We start from the raw sequence: 24,810 nt of genomic DNA, 5'->3' as shown, positions 1-24,810 counted from the left end.
AAGTTATTTTTCTACCTCTTTCAGCAGTGAAGCTATTCACATATGAAAAGGGCAGTACTTTACATTATTTCCATATTGATTTAATACTCTTTATTCATATAATAACTCATTTTCTTTCCCTTTCAACAAACTATTCACACACAAAAGGGCAATACCTCACATATGTTATCCATTAAATCTAATAGTTTCCAATCAATTGGATATATCCTCTATGGAGAATTTACCAAATGACATGTAAAAGAATTCCTCAGGTTGAGAAGGCATGGAAGCAGGGAGATCTGCTTCACTGTAGGAAGTATCCCCTCTGATAAAATCCCTGCTCTGAAGGTTACCAAAGGGTCCTTCAAACTATGTAGTCAATTTCCCTACCATCTTGTTTCTTTTCATTGTTAAAACTGCTTCATTAATTTCTAGCTAGATGCAAAATGTAAATGACTTCTATTTATTTACCACAGGCAACTAAAGTTGTGCTATTAATAATGTTTTCCTGTAATAATCCTCTACTGTAGAGAGTGCAATTCCATTGGACTGGCCATGTTGTTCAAATGCCGAACGTATGCTTTGCCAAAGACTATTTTATGGAGAACTCACACAGGGCAAACACTCACGTGGTGGTCAGAAAAAGTGATACAAAGACACTCTCAAGGTCTCTCTAAAAGTCTTTGGAAGTGATTCTGTGACATGGGAGACACTGGCACAGGACCACCTAACAGGGGGTGCCTTCATCAGAGAAGGTGCTGTGCTCTCTGAGCAAAGCAGAATTGAAGCAGTTCAAAATAAATGTGAGATGTGCAAATTTAAAGAATCCGCCCCAAATGTTCCCACCCTCTGCCCACCCTGTGGTAGAGCCTTCTGAGCTCATATTGGTCTGATCAGCCACAGTCGGACATGCCATAACATGACTCTATCATAACCAACCAATCTGTAACAAAAGAACCACATGAACTTGCTATGAGAGGTCTCTTACTATTATTACCTGTTAACTTTTTTTTATTTACCAGAACTATGTGTTTATGGGTAGAGAGCAATTCTAATGAGGAAACATCCTTAACTGATGGAGATTGACATCTGTTATTCAATTGATATTCTTAGGGAGTTGCCTGGGGCACTGTGAAGTTATCTAGGGGCACTTAGCTCACGTAGTAAAGATAATCCTGTTGGAACTTGTTCTTTCTTCAGCTCATTAGGAGGTTGGGACTGGAGTTTCAGCTCCTTGCTGAAGAACATGTGCAGTTTGTGTGTCTCCGCCACCCCTTATCATGGAGTACTGCCTTCAAAGAGGGGAGGCTAATGAGCAATGGAAGAACATTTCACTTAGAAAACTTTAAAAGGAGAGACTAAAACTATTTGGCAAATCCCTCCCTTCTCATCTGCCTTGAGTGCAGGGACTCTGAGGTTCTCTCTTGCACTTCCCATGAGGGACAGGGGAAAGTGTTCCTCTCCCCACTCTAGTATCTATGTTGCATATGACAACAAGAGCACTTACAGGAGGACTGGAGTTAAGATAATGACATGCAAGGTCTAAAAGAAGCCCAGATCTCCCTCAAATACGCCAGCTAATGGGGCAGCTAGGTGGCGCAGTGGATAGAGCACCAGCCCTGGAGTCAGGAGGGCCTGAGTTCAAATGTGATCTCAGACACATAACACTCACTAGCTGTGTGACCCTGGGCAAATTACTTAATCCCAATTGCCTCACCAAAAAAAAAAAAAAAACAAAGACAAATAATGATAAGCTTCTCCATCCAGTCCAAGACTGTGCAAGATTGACTAGAAGTACAAAACAAGAAATATATTTTAGACAATGCAATAAAAAAAATTTAAAAATCAGACCAGAAATTCCCCAATTACTAAATGATCAAAGGATATGAATAGGCAGTTTTTAGACAAAGAAATAAAAATAATGTATATTCATGTGAAAATGCTCTAAATCATTATTGATTAGAGAAATGCAAATTAAAACAAACTTAAGTTATCATTTCATACTTGTCAGGCTAAAATGACTGAAAGGGAAAATGACAAACATTGGAGGGGATGTGAAAAAAATTGGGGCATTAATTCATTATTGGTGGAATTGTGAACTGATCCAACCATTTTGGAGAGCAATCTGGAATTATGCCCAAAAAGTTATTAAACTTTTCAAATACCTTTTGACCCAGCAATACCACTAATAAGTCTATTTCCAAAGATGATTAGGGGAAAAAGGAAAAGAACCCATATGTTCTAAAATATTTATAGCAGCTCTCTTTGTGATGGCAAAGAACTACAAATTGCAGGGATGTCCGTCAATTGGAGAATGGCCAAATAAGTTGTGATTTATTATTGTAATGGAAAACTATTGTGCTATAAGAAATGATGAGCTCAATGATCTCAGAAAAACATGGATAGACTTGCATTAGTGAAGAGTGAAATGAGCAGAACCAAGAGAACATTGTATACAGTAACAGCAATATTGTTCTAAGAACAACGTTGAACAAATAAGTCATTTTGACTATTATAAATACCCTACCCCCAAAAAAGAGAGAATCACATAACTATAGACTCTTTGAGTTGGAATGGATTTTAGTTCAAGCCAGACCTGACAAAGGATCCCTTATACAGCATGTCTGACAGGGGTTCACTCTGTCTTCCCTTTAACCCACTACTTCTTAAGGCAGCCCATTCCAGTTCTGAATAACTAATTTTAGGAAATTCCTCCTTATAACAAGCCTAAATCTGTCTCTGAAACATCTGCTTGCTTGTCCTAGTTCTGCCTTGGAGGTACAAGGAGAAAAAGCCTCATTCCTCTTCCACATGACAAGGCTTCAGATATTTGAAGACACATTTCATTTCATTGACAAGGAAAATGAAGCTTGTCTCCCTCATATCTCTTCTCCTAGCTGAACAGCCCTAGCTCTTTCAATCAGTAGTCATGGAATTTCTTATGTCCTTTGTCATACTGGTGACCCTTCTTTGGAAACGCTCTAGTTTATCAATGTACTTCCCAAAACGGTTTCCACAATTGAACATAGTATTCTACACATGGTCTGGCCAGGGAAGAGGTCTTCCATTTCCCCAGTCCTAGATATTATTACTCTCTTAATGCATCCCAAAATTGTATTAGTAATCTAATCCCATGCCTCTCATCCCAGCAAGATAAGGTTACCCGGGAAAGTTCCTTTAAAAGGCAACACTGAATGGCAAGCTTCTGTTGACTCAATTTGTCTTTCTAGCAACCCCATAGCTCAGCTCCAGCTCACCATTTTGGCTTCTCCTATCCTAACGTGTTGACCACACTTCACTATTCACCAACTATCTGTTCCTGCCTATAACCTTCCACGTTGCCACAATCATTTTGCCTTCTTTACTTAGGAATCTCCTTCTCTGTGTCCCATCCTGGCCCCAGACTCGTTCTCACCCTGCACCCAGAGTAGGGTACTTTGTCTAAACTCATGCTTTAGCTCCCCACCTCATTCCTGCATCTCTATTTATACTGCCAATCTTGCTTGCCTAGTCTGTACAAAGGCAAGCTCCTAGGACTCATTTTACACATGGATATGAATACTATCCAAGAAACAAAGCTTTTTGATCTGGAAAAACAAGACTTAAGAGGGAAGTTTCCTCATCTGTAAAATAAGGGGTTTGGGCTAGTTTTTCAAGGTACTGTCTCCAGATTACGACAAATCCTATAAATTCATAAAAGGTATAGGTAGGTTGAACATGGACTTCTTTACCAAATTCTAGAACTCAAGAACTACGATTAGATCCTTGAAGGCAGTCAACAAGGAATTATTAATTGCTTTCTCAATTGGTTTCTAACTCTACAATGTGCCAGGAACTGTGCTAAACTCTGGGATACAAATACAAACACAAAGGTAGTCCTTGCCCTCAGGGAACTTACATTCCAATTGGGGAAAGCAGTATATAAAAGAGAAACTGAAAGAGAGAGAGGCCAAGGCTGCAAGGAAGTCCCCACTCGGGGTGTGGTGGCTAGCAGTTGTCAGTCTAAAGAATAATGTATGGTCGATCTGGGCCCCTTTTCCCAAATGGAGTTTCTGGGAAAAACACAGGAAAAGGAGCCCACTGAAATGGAGAAACATATAGTTTTAGTATGAGTAAAAGAATGTACCAGAGACCAGTCAATCATTTAATTAGTATTTACTATGTGATATATACTGAGCTAAATTCTAAGGAATATAGTCCCTATCCTCAGGGAGCTTATATTCTAATGGGAAATACAAAATGTACATGTATAGGAACAAATAAGAGACATGCAGTATATGCATGAGGTTAACCTTGGAGAGGAAGCCTCTAACAGATGGTGGGACTAGGAAAGGCTTCTTGCACAAGATGGTGCTTGTCATTATTACCATTATAATCATTATTATTAGCAGCAACAGCAGCAGCATCTTTTAAGATGAAATAGAATTAATTTGATATCTGATTCTTAAAATAGTATATCATTCTCTCTCTCTCTCTCTCTCTCTCTCTCTCTCTCTCTCTCTCTCTTCTTTCTCCCTCCCTCCCTTCCTTCTTCTCTCTCTCTCTCACCCTCCCTCCTTCTCTCTTTCTCTTTCTCATACACACACACACACACACACACAAACATGTACACTTTAGTACAAAAGCTTTTCCAAAAACCCAGAGCAACAAATGTGAGTTCCTATACTGGGTCCTGAATTTCATGTGAATATTTTTTACAATATATGCCATACACACAAGAATACAATGTATCACAGACTCTGTTGAACGTTGAAGTTGCTTTTTTCTGACTTCCCAACTTGATTTATATTTTGCAAATATTTATACACAAGTAAAAATAGGACTTCTGGCATACGGAAACACTGACTCCCTACTGAAGAGCATTTTTGTGGGTCAGAAGACATCTGCTATGTTGATATCTAGAGAGAACTTAATAAACGCATACAAATAGATGAGCACTGAATATTTGATCCCAAGCATTCACTCCTTTATGAGTTTTCAAATTGTACCCTGCCATACAAAACATTTCATATCATAGAAGATTTTCTCCTGCCCATAAAAAAAATATTTTTTCATCTAAAGCTGCTAATTAGGGATGTTAAATACTGCCTTCCTAATAGACTTTTTTTTTGGTCTTTCTTGGTTACTAAAGTAAAATTGGGTGAAAGATTAAGCAAGTACATTTGAAAATTATGACAATTGTTCACTGACATCCAGAACCTTTAATAAAAGGTGTCCCAAAAATCTTAGGGCAATTTTAAACTATTAAATGTAAAACTGCCTTAAGATTTTTGGGACACCTTGTATATTCCGGAAGCAAATAACAGTCTTATCTTGTGGTGGACAGGATATGTCACAAGACAGATCAGCTATCAGAATATCGCTTGCCATGGGAACATGTAATTTCAGTTTTTCGATTTAATATATACATCAGAACAAACATGTAACTATACTGTTGAAAAAAATGATTTGGCATCACTTCATGGATGAATCCAAGTGTGTGGTTTCCAATTAGCTACTGTCCCTGTTCTGCAAAACAGTCTACAATCTGCTCTACTCCTGCCCCTACATTACAGCCCCAGATGTGGAACACGGAATTCCATGTTAATAGATGGTTGTCTGCTCAGATGAAAAGTAACACTCGGCCAAAATATGATACCTCTTTTCAGAACCTAGGGGAGGAAAAGAAAATGTTTTCTGCCACATTGAAGGAAAGTTTTATACCATAAAAATGTAGTTTCAAAGAGGTGTTTGGCCCCCTGTCAAACTGTGTGACACTTGAATCGTTATGGCTTATCTCTGTAGTTAGGAAGGCAGAGGGGAAAGGGTCACAGAAAAGAGGGGTGTGAATTGGTTTCTGTGGTCTCAGATAATGAACCGTTTGCATCTTATCATTTCAGCAGTTCTTCAAGACCACTAGATCTTTTGATGTAGAGAGAGGAAATTATTTAGCTCTCCAAAACTGACAGGCTCCTAGGTGGATAACAATGTAACAGAAGATCTCTGCATTCCATTCCCTTTTCTACTATATTCAAGGTCTGCCTTATAAGAGGAAATATATCAGCTACTCTCTCTGTCTCTGCAATTACCACATTTCTTTGAATATAGTCTGTACCTTTTTTTCTACAAAATCTGGCTTGTGCAAAATGAAGATGAAGCATATAATCATGCTATTTGTATTCAGTACCCTTCAGTCATTTTGATATCTGAGTAGGAAAGAATATCGCCTATTTATCATCTGTAGCTTTAAAAAAAAAATTCTGTCCTTCAAATATAATGGATGGAAGTGGACATGACATGTTATAAGGAGATTGTGCAAAGTAGATTGGTGATGGAAGTGATGAAAAAGAAAATCTATGTTGATAAAAAAAATTAATAAAGCACCTTTATCTAAACTGAAAAAATGAAAAAAAAAATAACTGATGAATTGTTTAACAAGACAACTCTTTATTTTTCTCTGTGTTACTATGGGTTTTTTTTTTCTTCAGAGAGATTTCATTTGGGGGATATGATCTGTATGTGGGACAACCTATATTCTGACCAAAATGGTACCTGCTCCTGGGCCCCTAAGTTGGCATGAGTCACTTGGAGTCACCTATACCCTTAGGGAACTCTGAGCACAGTATAACCAAACTTGACTTGAAGATGAAGCTGAGAGTGATTGCTGACCCCACTCTCACATCTCCTATGGCTCTAGGGTTTCTACAGGTGGAGAATTCCAGATTTTTTCTCTTCCACCGTAATCATGGAGTTCATTCAACCTCTCTGAGTGTGAAGAAGCCAAACAAAGACGTAGGTGATAGAGGATTGTCTACCCATGAAGTCTCACACCAACAACAGCTACATTCAAGCGTATAGTGACAGACCAGTGATTGTGTTTTCAAATCCTGACTCTTCCATTAGTGCTAGATAACACTTCACAAGTACCTTCGAGTGACTAATGATCTCTTAATTCCTGAATATAATGAACTCGGTCTTCCTCCTTCTTGATCTCCCTGCAGTGTTGGACACTTTTAACTCCCCCTTCATCCTACATATTCTCTCCTTCATGACTTTTCAGTACAAAATGCTGTCTTCTGGTTCTCCTCCCACCTATCTGGACACTCCTTAGGCTTTGTTGCTGGAATGTCATCCACATCCACATCCCATCCTGTTCAATTTATTGACATATACTAACACTGTACCAAGCTCCCCTCTCTTCTCTCTCTCTACTCTTTCTCCAATGATGATATAATCAATTCCCATGGATTCAACTATCATTTCTACATAGATTAATCTCAAATCTAAATACCCAGTCTTTATCTCTTTCCTGACACCTAGACCCACATCACTGACTGCCTCCAGCTGGATGAGTGTCTCAGACTCAGTATGGCACTCACTATCTTTTCCAAAAAACATTCTTCTCTTCTGAACTTTCCTGTTTCTGTCCAGGGCACAATGCAATTCAATTCAACTCCATAATTCAATAAATATATTAAGTGCCTACTATGTGCTAGGCACTATGCTATGTGCTAGGGATACAAAAAGAGGCAAAAGACAGTCCCTGCCCTCTAAGAATTTGTAATCTAATGGGGGAGACAGCATGCAAATAAATATATACAAGATAAATAGGAAATAATTAAAAGAGGGAAAGCTAGGAGTCATCCTAACTCTTCAATTTCCCTGTTCCACACTTTTCTCCACGATCTCTCTCAAATCCTTCCTTTCCTCTCTACTTATACCATACGTACCCTAATTCACGTCCTTACCACTTCCTACCTGTACTATTGCAAAAGCCTCCCAATTGATCTCCCTGCTTCCAGTCTTTTACCTCCCCAATCCATACTCCAAACAGCTGCCCAAATGATATTCTTCCAGCATATCTCTGATGATGTCACTTCTTTGCTTACAAAACCTCTGTGGCTCCCTATTGTCTATAGGATAAAAACTTAAACTTCTTTGCTGGGCCTTAAAGCTATTGGAAATCTGGCCCCAAGCTGTCTTTCCAGGCTTATTTAGCATTATTATCCTTCCCACATTCTAAGTTCCAGCCCCACTGGACTCCTGTTCTTTGTACGGTTGTCCCTTCCACATCACAACTTTCCCCACCATGATTTTGATATATTGCGGGTCACATAACAAATTAAATGGGAATTTTGGAGGAGTTTTGTAGAAGTCTCAGATGACACGCAATGGCCAGCAGATGACATAGGAAAAGTTTAGAAACCCAGAAATGCATAAAATATATGTATAGCATTATATAATATTGACACAAATTTTATAATAAGGTACTCTAAACACTCCATAAAAGAAAAAGAAAAATTTCCGATTTCTCTGGTACAACAAGATGGGCAAAAAATTTGATACAGATTTTCCAGATCACAGGGGTGACATGCCCCTAGCCCTTATGATGTGGAAGGGATACTTTATGTTCTGAACCATGCTTCCCTGACTTTATACAGGCCATATCCCCCATGCCTGGCAGGCTCTTACAACTTACCTTTGTCTGTTGGCCCAATTTAAGCCCTACCTTCTACATAGTGCCTGACTTCTCCATCTGTGCTTCTCTGCCTCCTCAAATTACTTTTTTATTTTCTGTTTATATATTTTGTATTTGCTTGTCTATGTGCATGTTGTTTTCTCCCAACAAAATGTAAGCTCCCTAGTGTAGGGAACTGCTTTCATTTTTGCCTTTCTATCACCAGCACCTGGTGCAGACATGACTAAATTTGTGTTGAATTTTGTGAAATGAATTAATCAACACTTGTTTATTTGAATTGAAGTCCTTCTCTCCCTATATGCCCCAAAAGAGATACCAGATTTAAAGTTGCAGAACAAAGCTTTGCTAATAGGTCTGGCAAGTGACAGGACAGCTTGGTGGCACCATAGACAAAGTTTTGGGCCTGAAGTCAGCAAGACCTGAGTTCAAATCTGGCCTCAGACACTTACTAGCTGTGTGACTCTGGGCAAGTCACTTAACCCTGTTTGACTCAGTTTCCTCATCTGTAAAATGAGCTAGAGAAGGAAATGGCAAATCACTGTAACATCTTTGCCAAGAAAACTCCAAATGGTGTCATGAAGAGCAGGACATAACTGAAACAAGGGAACAACAATGGTCAGGTGACACCAGGTAATGGATCCATAACACCATGGGAACAATTGGAAATGCAGGTAAGTATAAATTTCCCAAAGTTCTTGGCTTTCCAATTTCCTTTGCTCTTGAAGGTGCTTCCTTTCCAAGTTAAGGACAGAAAAGAGATACTAGTTGGACTCCACTTTGTATTTTCCTTCTGAGCGGCTGTGATAGAAGGAAGTCCTATGGGCAAGGCACTCTTGTTACAGACAAGTGGGGACAAATGAAGTGTTCGTGAACTACAGCCAAAGGTGATCAAGTGAGACAGCTGTAGCATCCCCTCTAGATTTCCTTAGAGTAATTACCAAGAAAAGCTTAGTGGCTTCTAAAGCTTTCCCTAACTTTTCTTATTCTTCCCCAACATAACTAGCTGGGAGGACATGTGAGGGTAAGGGGGCTAATCCAGATTGCAATGAATCCTAAAGATTGCTGTTTGAGAGATTTTTACAGGTTTTTGTGTTGCTTTGCCAAAGCACTTTAGTTATTTTATGGTATTTAAGTAAATCATATGGTCATTTTAAAAAATAAATAAAGTTGTTAAATCCAATGAATGAAGAAGGTGTCATTGAGAAGGGAAGTTCTCAAATGCAGGAATGGAGGTTCAAAGCAGAGTTAATAGGACGTCTTTCTTTCTTTTCGTTTCTTTCTTTCTTTCTCTTTTTTTCCTTAGTATATTCTAAGTCATATTCAGAATTGTAGAGAATGTGAGGACAGCTATAGCCATCAGCTCAAGAAAGAATAAGCTGAGGGAGGGAGTAACAGCTTACTTATGTGGAGTCAGACCACCCTCTGGTGAGCAGTGAGGGAGACTTCAGCTATTGGTAAAAGCTGGTGTAGGGGTATCTGATGTAGCCACTGGGTTATTGGCCTGAGGGCAGTACCACCTGGTGGCCAAATTATATACTACATCCCCCCCAAGCTGGTTATTAATTATATGACAGCCTTACTCTGTAGCCTGGCGAAAGCAGAAAGGAAAGGGCCAGTTGTGGGTGGATATAGCTTTCACAGGAATATCATGTGTATACCTAGCACCCACTAGGTATAAACCTTATTGATAGTGGTAAACAGCTCAACTGTAAGTGCTCTGAGGGCAGGAACCATGTCATACTTATTTGTAAATTCTTCTTGATTGAAAAAAGAGAGAGGGAAATGTTGCCATGTGACAGTACCTCTTTAAATGACTCTACAATGGTATTTTCTATAGTATTCTGTCTTCAAGTTGAGACCTGCATTTACAGATACCATTCGCACATCTTCATTGTGTGAGTAAGAGTGAGCTGGTACCTTGACTAGGTAGTTGATACTTTGCCAGAAAAATTAACCACCACACCACTAACCACCATTTGGCCAAAGTGAAATCCATTATTTCATCTATAAGAATATTCCTTTCACTGGTGTAGAACACAATCCTTCCACCCCTCATCCTGTGCCATTCTTGTCCATGTCTTGTGTATACTACACAAAGGACCCATCTAACCCTTTGGATATCTCCCTTTGGTTCCTTTAATGTGGACTACTTCCTCTAGCAATATGTCAACTCTAGCCATTGGACAAAGATACCAACCATCAAATTAATGATGATTTAATGACAATGTAATTCTTATTATTCTTTAACCCCATTTCCACTACTTCCTTCTTGTGCTTGCAAATGGGACTCTGTAGGACTGAAGGACAATTCATGTTTTTGTTTCTTCTGTTGCTCATCATAAACCCCCATTTCTGCCAGAAAAAATCAGTACCTAGTAGTCAACCTTTTGTTGTACTTTAGTTAAGCTGTTCCTCTGGCAGTAGATACATACTCTATCACTGGTCCATTCTCAAAGACTTTCTAGTTTGGTAGAACCCTAGAGTTATTCTTCAATGGTATAACCTTCCAGAGCCCAGGGACATCCTCACACCATCATGGGCCATCAGAATACTTTGATGGAGCACTGACTGATCATAAGCACTAAATGAATGTAAAAATCATTAGGGTTGCTCTGGCAAGTGTGAAAATTCAATTCAATTGAAAAGCATTTATTAAGTAATTAATATGTATAAGGCACTGTGCTATGCTCTGAGGACACAAAGAAATTTTCTAAAAGAACCAGACTACTGGGAGATACAAAGTGTACAATTTTTAAAAAAAGATAATTTAAAGAGGAAGATAGTCTTAATAACTATGGTGAGGAGGATAAGGTAAGACTTCTTACAGGATTTAGCACCTAATCTGAGCCAAGTATTCTTAAAAGGCAGGGAAAAGAGGAAATGAATTCAAAATGTATTGGATAGCCTATGCAAAAGCATGAAGATGTGAGAGGTAGTGTTAAGTGTAGAAAGCAGATGACAGGTCGGTTTGACTGGCATGTAGGGTATATAAAAAGATGGTGTTTCTTAAAGAAGACAGAGAAAAGGTTAAGTCCGGGTTTCCAAAATGGAATTTTTTCCCATTGACTAGATAACAAAGAAGACAGATAGCTTAAGCAGCATATTTCTCTCCAATAAGAGGCAGTATCATGTAGTGGGAAGTGACCTATACTCAAAGTCAAGAGACCTTGGGCTTGAGTCCTAGCTTTGTCACATAATTCTGAAAAAGTCAATTAACCATACTAAGCTTCACTTCCCACATCTGTAACCTGGGAGAAAATGCATTCCCTAAAAAGACAAAGTAGTGAAACTGATAGCTTTGGAGCCTCAGAGTCAGAAAGACTTGAGTCAAAGTCCAGACTCTGATACATACTGGCTCTGTGACTACGGACAAGTTGCCTTAGCTCTCAATGTCCCCCAGCAACTCTGTAAGACTCTAAGTCAAAGAATAGGTGTGGATCTGCCTTGGTGAAAGAGCTTGTGTGACCCTGGGCAAGTCACTTAACCTCAATTGCCTTTAAACAAAAAAAAAAAAAAAAGAATTTTCCTTGCTAAAGAGTGGGGAGGATCAACAGTCAAACAATGAGCATAGAAGCAGTTTTGTGCAGCATAGATGCTCCTGAATGGACCCATAACATTGAAGCCTGCAGATTAGCATCTATTCTTCAACTTAGAGTCTTAGAGAGCTGCTTGGGGACATTGAGAAGTACATGGAAAAGTGTGGTTTAGAAAAAAGAAATAAGAGAAGCAAAGACCTGTAGCTTGTTACAGAAGCCTCATAACCCTAAAACATAAGCATTTTTTTTTCAAAAATAGAATTGGAAGGTAAGGGACATAGCAACAAACAACACACAAAGAATAAAATTGACTATGTATTTTAAAACTTATCATTTTTTCTGGGGCACATAAGTGCCACAGTGAATAGAGCACTGGCCTGGATTCAGGAGGACCTGAGTGGAAATCCAGCCTCAGACACATAACACTTACTAGCTGTGGGACCCTGGGCAAGTCACTTAACCCCATTGCCTAGCCAAAAAAAAAAAACCAAAAACCCTTTTCATCTTTTCCAAGTAATAAAAATCCATTTTTTCTCCCACTCATCTCTCCCTCAATGGAAGAAAAACAAAAATAAAATGCTTAGAGCAAATATACAAAATCAAGCAAAACAAACTCCCACACTGACCACATCTTTAAAATGTTCTTTTTGTTGTTCCTTTAGAGGTATCCTTTTGACACCTCTTTTGGGAGGTGAGGATCATGTTTCATAATTGCATTTTAACAAACAGAAAAATATTTATCATTGATACAGGAGATGACCCTGAATCTGCTTTTAATATGTACATAGTCAGAGCATTGACTTACTCTCATGAGTTAAGATGAGAGACCATCAAATCATCAGAGCTAAGATCAGAATTTATAATAAACAAGAAAGAATAGTAATGAGAAAAATATATACTGTATAATTATGATTTACTTCTGAATTATTTAAACAAGTTATTGAAAATTTAAGGGGCAGCTAGGTGGCGCAGTGGATAGAGCACCAACCCTGAAGTCAGGAGGACCTGAGTTCAAATGTGACCTCAGACCAAACACTTGACACTTATGAGCTGTGTGATCCTGGGCAAGTCACTTAACCCCATTGCCTAGCCAAAAATAAAAATTTTTTAAAAGACCAAAAATTATAATTTAAAAAAAAATGTAAAAAAGGAAACTTTTGTTAACATGGTCCCATTTCGCAGTCTGGTAAAGACTCTGAAACTCTTCTCAGACAGATGTTTCTAAATTCATAATTGAAGGAAACGCTAAATTTCAGTTGGAGTTACTTAAAATAAAGATTCATTTTTTTTTCCTATCCCAAGTTCATAGACCCTTTGAAATCTATCCAGGAATCCCTTTCAAGAAAGGGAGAAGTCTGTGGACCCCAGGTTGAGAGCCCCTGTTCTAGATTAATCCTCCTAAAACACAACATTCATGCCTCTTTTCTGCTCAGAAACCATCAGTGACTCCCCATGATCGATGAGATCAAGTCTGAACTGACATTTGGCAGAGTTCAGAGGTCAGAATCTTGGGCAGCATATCAAGGCATTACTATTGGACCTGGAGACATCTTCTAGGCAGACAACCAATGTTACATGATGTCCATCACTTATTCTATTATCTGTATTAGATGGATCATGGGTAAGGTAGTGGGGAGAGCAATACAAAGAACTGCCAAAGTTCAAGTAATTAGACTTCTTAGATTCTTAATAAGCAAAAAACCTACATTAGAGCAGGACCAATTGGAGATATTGTCCCCCTAAAAGCTCCTACCTGTGCCACCAGAGGCTGTAAAATCTGAATTGACTGAGATTGTCCTCAGTATGGAAGTCATCAATTAAGTTACAATAAAACCTCGTGCAGGAATCACATATGTGGAAAACCTGACAAGTCAGAAACTGCCCCACTAAACAAGAGTCTGAGAGAACTGGGCATTTCTTCAACAGAGCAAAGTGTAGATTGAAAGACGCTGTCGAAGAGGAAGAACTTAGGCGGAGAGCTTTTGTAAATGGTTTCAATTCTAATCATTCTATTTCTATATACGAAATATCCAAAACTACCAAAAAGTAAGGGACTTGGGGAAGATAATAGTTTTTCATTAAGAATAATGATTATGTTTCAAATTATTTCATCAGAGTGACAACGAAATCACTTTCTTATAGTCTCTAAGGTTTTAGTAATAGGCTACATTATCGGATACACTTAGTGTTTTGGAAGAAAGGATTCTTTGGCCCACAGAAATTTAAATTAATTAACAGGATCTGGGTGGGGAGGGGACAAGTAGGGAACATGTTTTTAAGTAATTGTTCATTTTTGTTGTAGTAAAACAAAAAATATTGGAAGTACATTTTAAAAAAAGAAACTGACATTTGAGGCCCTTCTCCACAATCTGGCCCCAATGTACCTATCTAACCTGATTTCCTATTACTCTTTTTTTCTTTTTCTTTTTCTTTTTTTTTATCGTGCAGTTCTTTTACATATATCTATATACATATGTATTCATTTTTAAATTTTTCCCCAGTTACATATAAAAACAATTTTAATATCAGTTTTTAAAACTTTGAGTTCTAAATTCTCTCCCTTCCTCCCTCCCCACCCCCCACCACCAATTGAGAAGGGAAACAGCTTGATAAAGGTGTGCATGTGTATGATATATTTGCATGTGTGGTCATGCAAAACATAATAGTCATGTTGTAGAAGAAGCAGTGGTACTGCTAGATCAAAGGATACGCATGGTTTTATGGCCCTTCGAGCATAGTTCCAAATTGGTCTATGGAATGGTTGAATCAGTTCAGAAATCCACCAATGGTCCATTAAGTATCATTTTTCCCACATCCCCTCCAACATTTGTCATTTATCTGTTCTGTTCTATTGGACAATCTAATAGGTATAAGGTAGTACCTCAGAATTGTTTTCATTTGCATTTCTCCAATCAAAAGTGAGTTAGAATATTTTTTTCATGTGACTATAAATAGCTTTGATTACTTCACATGAAAATTGTTCATATCTTTTGATCATTTGTCAATTGGGGAATGGCTCTTATTTTTATAAATTTGACTCAGCTCTCCATATGTTCGAGAAATGAGGCCTTTAACAGAGAAACTTGCTTCAAAAGTTTTTTCACGGTATTACTATTGCTAACTGTATTTCCCTTCCCATTGCTCTTGTATATGAAACTTCTGTTCTATCCCAGACTTGTGCTCTGAACATTGCATAAACACTTCTGTTTTCAGTCTTCCTGTCCTGTACTTGGAATGTTCTCATCTTAACCTACTCAATTCTTCTTCATCCTTCAAGAACCAGCTACTCCACAAAAATTTCCTATATCACTCCAGCTGCCATGCCTCACCCCAATCAGAAAGAATCTAATACCTGATTTCATATTCCTTTCTAATCCAATTCAGTGATCTCCAGATATATACATACATATATGTATGTATATATGTACATATATATACATATATATATATATATATATATACGTATATATATAAACACTTTTCTAAAATTCTACTCAAGTCTTTAAATTCTTGTTGATCATTTTAATAAATGTATTTGGGTCTGAAAGGGTGACATTGAGGTCCTAAACTATTACAACTTTTCCTATTTCTCCCTATAATTCAATTAACTTTTCATTTAAATATTTGAATACTATCCCTTTCTGTGCATATATACTAAGTTTTGATATTAATTCATTGCCTGTAGTACCTTTAAGTGTACAGTAATTCCCATTTATCTCATCTAACAACGTATATTTTTATAGTTGCCCTGATCATGAGTCTCCAATATGCTAGTTCTAAGTTTTCTCCAAGTACACTACATCATTTTACCGGTATGTTAAAAAGGTATGAAGTACTTCCCTAGATGGGGCTCTAAAAAGAGGGTTGGGGGAAAACGAGATTTTCTCTTACCCTTACCTTCTCTACCTCCTGCAGTTTCTCTTTGTTTCCACCAGATGTCGGTATTTTCTTGCTCCGCTGAGGGTGGTTCATCATTTCATCTATAGTTTAAACTGTCTGGTTTTTATGACCCTGCTAATTACCAGCAGATTACCATCCACAAGAGATCCACTTCCTATAAACTGGGCTATGTGTGCCATGCTCCAAAACTTACCTTCCAAATCAGAGTGTCTCCATTCTTTTTTTTTTCTGTGCTTTACTTTGTATTCAAACAATATCAGTTCTTTCTCTGGAGGTGGATAGTATGCTTTATCATTAGTCCTTTGGGATTGTCTTGGATCATTGTATTGCTGAGAATAGCCAAGTCATTCACAGTTCTTCATAGAACAATATTGCTGTCACTCTGTATAATGTTCTACTGGTTTTGTTCACTTCACTTTACATCAGCTCATGGAAGTCTTTCCAGGTTTTTTTGAAATCATGATACCTGTCATTTCCTATAGAATATTCCTTTTTAAAAATTTTTATTTATTTATTTTTAGTTTTCAACATTTACTTCCACAAGATTTTGAGTTCCAAATTTTCTCCCCATCTCTCCCCTCCCTTACCCCAAGATGCATTCTACCCTTTCCCCAGTCTGCCCTCCCTTCTATCCCCCCTTTTCCTTCTTTTATTCCTTTCCCCTTCTTTTTTCCTGTAGGGCAGAATAGATTTCTGCACTCCATTACCTGTCTATCTTATTCCCCAGTTGCATGTAAAAACAATTTTTAACATTCATTTTTAGAACTTTTGAGTTCCAACTTCTCTCCCTTCCTCCCTCCCCATCCACCCTCATGGAGAAGGCAAGCAATTCAATATAGGTTATACATGTGTAGTCATGAAAAACACTTCCATTATAGTTATGTTGTGAAAAACTAACTATATTACACTCCAGCCTATCCTGCCCCCTGTTTATTCTATTCTCTCTTTTGACCTTGTCCCTCTCAAATGTTTGCTCCTGATTACCCGCTTGCCCAATCTGCCCTCTCTTCTATCATCCCCTCTTATCCCCTTGCTCCCTATTTTCCTGTAGGGTAAGGTAGATTTCCATATCCAATTAAGTGTGTATGTTTTTTCCTCTTTAAGACAAATCTGATGAAAGTAAGATTCATTCATTCCCTCTCCCCTCTCCGCTCTTCCCTTCCACTGTAAAAGCTTTTTCCTGCCTCTTTTATGTGAGATAATTTATCCCATTCTATCTCTCCCTTTCTCCTTTTCCCAGTATAATCCCCTCTCACCTCTTAATTTTATTTTTTATATATCATCCTTTCATATGCAACTTGCTCTGTGTCCTCTGTCTACATGTGTGTATGTGTGTGTGTATGTGTGTGTGTGTGTGTGTGTGTGTATGTGTGTGTATTCCCTCCAACTACCCTAATACTAAGAAAGGTCTCATGAGTTATAAATATCCTCTTTCGAAGTAGGAATGTAAACAATTCAACTTTAATAAGTCCCTTATGATTTCTCTTTCCTGTTTACCTCTTCATGCTTCTCTTGAATCTTGTATTTGGAAGTCAAATTTCCTATTCAGCTCTGGTCTTTTCATCAGGAATGCTTGAAAGTCCTCTATTTCATTGAATATCCATTTTTTTTCCCCTGCAGAATTATACTTGGTTTTGCTGGGTAGGTAATTCTTGGTTGTAATGCTAGTTCCTTTGCCCTGCATAATATTATATTCCAAGCCCTCCAGTCCCTTAATGTAGAAGCTGCTAAATTTTGTGTTATCCTGATTGTGTTTCCACAACACTTAAATTATTTCTTTCTGGCTGCTTGCACTATTTTCTCCTTGGCCTGGGAACTCTGGAATTTGGTTATAATATTCCTAAGAATTTTTCTTTTGGGATCTCTTTCAGGAGGTGATTGGTAGATTCTTTCAATTTCTATTTCACCCTCTGGTTCTAGAATATCAGGGCAGCTTTCCTTGATAATTTGTTTTCTTTTTTTTTCTTTTTTCTTTTTTTTAGGCAACTGGGGTTGAGTGACTTTCCCAGGGTCACACAGCTAGTAAGTGTCAAGTGTCTGGTTTGTGGCCTGATTTGAACTCAGGTCCTCCTGACTCCAGGGCCAGTTCTTTATCCACTGTGCCGCCTAGCTGCTCTGATAATTTCTTGAAAGATAACGTTTAGGCTCTTTTTTTGATCATGGCTTTCAGGTAGTTCAATAATTTTTAAATGATCTCTCCTGGATCTATTTTCCAATAAGGTATTTCACATTGTCTTCTATTTTTTCATTCTTTTGGTTTTACTTTATAATTTCTTGATTTCTCTTCTATTTGCTCCATTCTAATTTTAAGTAATTATTTTCTTCAGTGAGCTTTTGGACTTCCTTTTCCATTTGGCCAATTCTGCTTTTTAAGGCATTCTTCTCCTCACTGGCTTTTTGGACCTCTTTTGTCATTTGGGTTAGTCTATTTTTTTTAAGGTGTTATTTTCTTCAGTATTTTTTTGGGTCTCCTTTAGAAAGCTGTTGACTCATTTTTCATTATTTTCTTGCATCACTCTCATTTCTCTTCCCAGTTTTTCCTCTACTTTTCTTACTTGCTTTTCAAAATCCTTTTCGAGCTCTTCTGTGGCCTAGGAGACTTTGACTTTGTTATCTTCTTCTGGTTGAATGTTTTGATCTTTGTCACCAAAGTAAGATTCTATGGTCTGAGTTTTTTTCCTCTGTTTGTTCGTGCTCTCATTCAATTATTTAACTTTTAAACTCTTTGTTAAGGCAGGGCTCTGCTTCCAGTGTGGAGGGTGTACCCAAGCTTTAGGGGTTTTGTGCAGCTATTTTCAGAGATATTTCAAGGGACCTGTGGGTTTTCAGTTCTTCCAAGGTGGTATGATCTAAGGAGAGGTGTTTACTCCTCTCCTGGCCTATGCTCAAGTCAGTGAGTGACCATAAGCATTCTCTTCTGCCTTGGAACTGTGAGGAGGATTCCCTCTCCACTGCCACTACAAGCTCTGCCCCACCAGTGCTCCTCCTCTCCCCAGGACCACCACCCAGGACCGAGACCCAGAGCCAAGCATGGGCAAAGCAAGAGAATCCTGCCTCAAAGCCAGCAAAGAGAACTCTGCAATTCCCCTCTGATCAGCTGCTTCATCCCCTACCATCTATGGGCTAAGAGTTCTGGAAGCAGCTGCCTCCACTGCTGCCACCTCAGGGCTGCGCCAAGAGTAGGGCCAGACTATCCTCCTCTCTCACCCAGGTCCAACAGACCTTTCCTACTGATCTTCTAAGTTGTCTTTGGCATTTGTGGGTTGAAAAGTGCCCCACAATGCAGTCCCTTGAGGCCTGCTCCAGGTTCACTGAGGCTCAGTCTTAGCTTGCACAGCCCACACTGAACTGCACTCTTCTCTGGAATCGGCACAACAGACCTTTCCCATCAACCATCCAGGTTGTCTTGGGCTGGAAATTTGTTTCACTCTGTCTTTTTGTGGGTCCTGCTGCTCTAGAATTTGTTTAGAGCCATTTTTCACAAGTATTTAGAGGGGTTTGGGGGAGAGCTCAAGCAAGTCTCTTCTTCTACTCCACCATCTTAGCTCTGCCCCTGAGTGTCTCCATTCTTTTGGAGTCTTCTTTTGTACACCTTATTTCTAACAGTTCCACTGCGTATGTTTGACCAAGCAGGGGTGTGCTGCAGCCAGCTTGAACCAGCTCCCAAGAGCTAATTGTTAAATTTTAAGTGTGAGCATTCACACTTCAGAAATCAGCAAAAACTACAAATCAGGGTCTGATTTATTGTTCTGTTGATTGTCTAGACTTAAGAAAGGGATGGAGAAAATTTTATAATTCAAATTAAATTTAAAAGCATCATTGATACATTTTTTCCCTAGAGAGACAGTTGCTAAACATTAACCAGCATACCTCTGGATAGAAGGGTTTTGCTTTTCTTTCTATTTAGGAGGGGAGAGTTGGAAGAAAGGAAAGAAACTAAGGATAGGGTTAATTTTCAAAATGAAAAAATAAGAATGAAAAGAAGAAAAGGAAGTTATCCATGCACTCAAAAAATACACAGAAAAGAACAGAAGGATGGGCAGTCAGAAACACAAACAAGCAAGGCAGCTTTGAAAATACTGTGCCAAATGTCTTACATGCTTTGAGAAAAACAACTATATATAGTACACATTCACACCTTTACGTACATCCTCTTTTTCTATCCTACTTTGCATGTGGAAATGCTCTTCTTATTTGGTGTTTGCTGAGTTGAGAATAAAATAATTGTTTGTTGTTGTTGTTGACAAAAGAGGCAGAAGCTCTTGAGAAAGTTTGGAAGAGTTATTGTGATAATAGTGAGGGCTCAGCTGAGATCAGATAATATAAATTTATAATTATAATATAATAATAAGTATACAATATATAATAACATATTGTATAAATGTATAATATAATAAATCATTTATATTATTATAAATCTAAGGAGGTGGATGGTGAGAGTAACCAAAGGATAGGTTTTTGCAAATGATAAAACATGGGAAAGCAGATTTAAAGGTAGAATACCTCCAGAGGTATGACAATAAACTTTTAACAACCAGTTGGGGGGCGGAGAATGTAGGCTTGATGTATTTTTAAGTTTAATCTGTTTTATTAACATTTTCTCAATCACTTTCTAACCAAGCCCTGATTTGAATTGTTTGCTGATTCCCAAGATTTAAATGCTTCTGTGGAAAATGTAACAATTTGGAGCAGGTTCAATCTGGTTCCAACACACTCCAAATACCTCCCTAAGTACATACATAATTGAATTTGTTAACCATTTAGGCAAGATTTAAAGGGAAAAATAAGACTAAGACTTAGTTGTTGACTGAAAGAACAAGATGGAGTGGAGTGCTTGGGTATCATAACAAGAATGAAAAACGTATTTAGGAGAAATGAGACACAAGGAAGAGAGGGAAGAATAGGAACTTGTAGTCAGAGGGCAATAATCAGTAGTTTTGGTTCATGGAGGAAGTAAGATGGTATAACCATCCCTATGGATGGCTGAGATGAATGGAGGATGTAGATCACGGGAGGTAGGGAAGCCAGAGTATTTAAAGGAACAAAAACATGTGTATTGAAATCCTCAAATATAAGAGCAGGGTTGTCATGGAAAGGAAAACTTTGAGACACATTCTGAACTCCTGCAGAAAAGAAAGGCAATGACTTTGGGGCCAGTAGGTAACAGCAGACAAGATCCTGATAGGGTGGTAAAGAGGGATTAAGTGAATCTCAAAAGAAGAGAGGTTGCTGAGGGATGTTAGGAGAGGAAAGGTCTAGAAGTGGCCGTGAGAAACAAGGACCGTATTTACTCATCCAAGCTGCTTAGACACAAGCAGGCATCACTGTGGATAGACTGCTGGACCTAGAGTCACTCATCTTCGCATCTGCTGCTCCATCTGGTTTAGAACAAGATGCCCCTCCCAGGGTAAGCTCAGCACTTACCAGGGTAGTCCTAACTCAAGCCTTGAATGACACTGATTGGAGGGCTAGAGGGTAGTGTACCAAATTCTTCCCAATGCCTCCCTTTATAGAGGGCAGAAACTAGACTCTCAGCTCATTCCACTTTGCGTCTGCTGCTGTGCCTGGTTTCAACTCCATGGAATAAGATACCCCTTGGGGTCCCCAGTTCCCTGCCCCCTCCAACCCAGCTTTCCTGCTTGCTTTTGTGTGTTATCTCCCCCTTTAGATAGTAAGGGTAGGGACTGTCTTTCTTGTTAATTGTATCCCCATCACTTAGCTCATATCCGGCACATAGTACCATTAATAAATACTTGCTGTATTGGATTGGTGTGGATTAGATTGTATTGGAATCAGGAAGACCTGAGTTCAAATCTGGCATGGCGATAAATAAAAACACTTACTTGCGAAGGTCAAATGATATGATATCTGTAAAATTAGGCACATACTAAATGTTTTCTCCCTCCCTGCTCTTCCTCTTTGCCCAATGTGAAGGGGAGCATGAGAAAAGGTACACCTAGTACTAAGGGGTATAGACAGGAATTCAGTGTTTTCTGGGCGAAAGTAGAGTGTCATGTTTCCAAGATGGAAGGAGCTCAAGAGGAAGAGGCTTAATATGAAAGAAGGTTTGTTAATCATAAAAGAGAGGCTCGAAGAACCAAGAGAACATTGTACAAAGTAACAGCCATGTTGTGCGATGACTAATATTGATGAACTTAACCCTTCCCAGCAATACAAGGATCTAAGACGTCTTCAGAGGCCTCATAAATGGAAAATGCTATCCACATCCAAAGAAAGAACTATGGAGTGATTGAATGCAGATCAAAGCATACTATTTGCTATTTTTTTTCTCTTCTGTTGAGTTTCGTTTCATCTTTCTGGTGGTTCTTCCTATTGGTTCTAATTCTCACTTATAACATCACTAATGTGAAAATATGTTAAATAGGAATGTATATGCATAGCCTATATCAAATTTTGTGCTGTCTGGGGGAGGGTGGTCCAGAGGAAGGGGGAGAAAAAATTTAAACTCAAAAGCATACGGAAGTGATTGTTGATAAATCAAAATTTTTTTTAAAAAATTTAATTGAAAAAAAAGAAGAGAGACTCAAGAAGAGATAGTGAAAGAAGAGAGCTAAATTGGATAGGGACCCTAGATAGGTTGCTTTGAGATGGATGGGGATGAGACAGCATAGAAAAAAAATTGTCACTCCAAGTTATATTTGAACAGGATAAGGTCACTTGCTGGCTTTAGGATGGTTGGGTTTTGTTTTTGGTTTGGTTTTTTTACATTTCTTTAAAAGAATTAGGTTTTTGCCCTAGCTAGGCTGAATGGTAATGGATGACTGAAGTAATCAACCCCTGGTGGCTGAGGCTCTCATCTTGACAGCTCATAGGATCACAGACACAGAACCAAAAGGAGTCTTAGTGAGTAATTAATTCAACCTCTTCAATATATAGGTGAAGAAGGTGAGGCCTCGAGAGGTGAAATGACTTTCCCAAGGCCACACATTTAATAATTAGAAAGGAAGTAAAGAAATAAGCATGTATGAAGCACCTACTGTCTACCAAGCACTATGCTAAGTTCTTTACAAATACTATCTCATTTGATCCTCATGGTGATTCTGAGAGGGTAAGTACTATTACTATAATTATTTTACAGTTGAGGAAATTCAGGCAGAAGTTAAGTGACTTGCCCAGGGTCACAAAGCTAGTTAAGTGTCTAGGGCTGGATTTGACTCTAAGGTCTTCCTTCCTCTAAGCCTAGAGCTTCATCTGTTATAGCACTTAGGTCAACAGAACTGGGATTTGAACCTAGTTCCTTGGATTCTAAATACAATATTCCTCCCCCTACATCATGCTCAGTCAACTGTCTCCTGCCTCAGGAGACGTGCCTCTGGCTCAAATGAGATCTTTTTACTTGACCTGGGGGTTTGGAGAGGTTGCCTCACTGGTTTTCCATTTCCAGGACAGCTGAGCCACCTTAATCAAATTAGCATGAGATTTAATGAAAAGAATTCCAAAAGGAAGAGTCTGACTCAGCTGCTCCTAGCACAGGTGACTCTCCTAGGAGAGATTTGTTACTCAAATTTCATTTATTACCACAGGATACCACAGAGTAGTGATTTAATACTCCTGAAAAGGTGGTTCGCAAAGATCACTTACCAGCATGGCTCCATTTTTCTTTTTTGTGAACTGCCATTTTATCTACTTCCCCTGAATTTTTAGTACCTCCCTGAGGGGTAAAGAGGAAAAGGAGGCCATCACCTGCAAGGGCTTTGTGGTCAAACTGGAAGCTTAAGATTTATTTTAAAAAAAAACCCAATCTACAAGCTTCAGGAGTTTTATAGAATGATATTATGTGATGGAGAAGTCTATGGGGGAAATTCATCATGTGTGGGAAAGAAAGGAGATAGACACTCTCCTCTGCTGCTGGTCCTGGCATGCTAACACAAGACATCAGAAGAACAAATTGTCTCTAAAAGTTCAATAAGCTGTTAAAGCTAACTTTCATGAAAAAGGTAAAACAAGAAAAAAGTAAAGTGGGCATTATTGAAGCTGATGGGATGCAGGAGTGTCAAGAGAAAAGTGTGGTGGGAAGCAGTTAAGCTCATAAAGTGACAGATGAACACAAAATTTGCGCATGAAGTAAAAATTGCCCTAGTATGTCAAAAATCATTTTATTTTTTTTAACCTAAGTAAAAACAAAAAATTTGGTTTCCAATAAAGCAACAAGCATTTATTAAGTGCCTACTGTATACCAAGAACCGTGCACTGGGGATACAAAGACAAAAAAAGAAAAAGAAAAGAAACTATTCCTACTTTCAAGGCACTTATATTCTATCAGGACTTGTACTCTGAACTTTACAAAATCAGTCCAAGATAGAAAAATAAAAACTACAATAGGTATGTATCTGACACATAGTTAATAATATTTGTTGTTAACAGTCTAACCCACTGAAAAGACTACAAGGACTTCAGAGTAGTTTCCTCCAAACAAAGTAATTGCAATTTGGTCTGAGGACCATGCTCTTGATACAAATGCGTGTCCTCATGCTAATAATACTATTCAACATCATCACACAAAAGCTTCCTATTATCTACAATAAGCCTTTCATTCATTTATAAATAGCCTAATCTGAAAGTGGCATTTGATCTGACCTTACCAGTTGTTGCATGAGAGACCAAAATTCCATCAGTGAAGAAATATCTAGAACATAGAGGAAGGGTTTGAAAAAGAGAAGATGTTTAGAAAGAAAAAAAATCAATTAGAGAGATTGGAGTAATATGAAAAAGAAAGTTTTGGCTTCTGGTAGTCTGTAATTTTTTAGAAATTCAATGATAATTTTTCATATAGATGTTCTCATACAAAGAAACATCACCCTTAGGGTTTCTGCCCATTTCTCCTATACCATTTGATAATAAGTGATAACAGTTAATATTTAGTGCAACCTTAAAGATTGCCACTCACCTAGTAGAGAATAATAAAGAATAGTCATT

Source organism: Phascolarctos cinereus, unplaced genomic scaffold, assembly GCF_003287225.1.
Source record: "Phascolarctos cinereus isolate Bilbo 61053 unplaced genomic scaffold, phaCin_HiC Scaffold_3;HRSCAF=262, whole genome shotgun sequence".
Lineage (NCBI taxonomy): Eukaryota > Metazoa > Chordata > Mammalia > Diprotodontia > Phascolarctidae > Phascolarctos > Phascolarctos cinereus.
The sequence above is the reverse complement of the archived record's forward strand: the minus strand, read 5'-3'. Positions refer to the sequence as shown.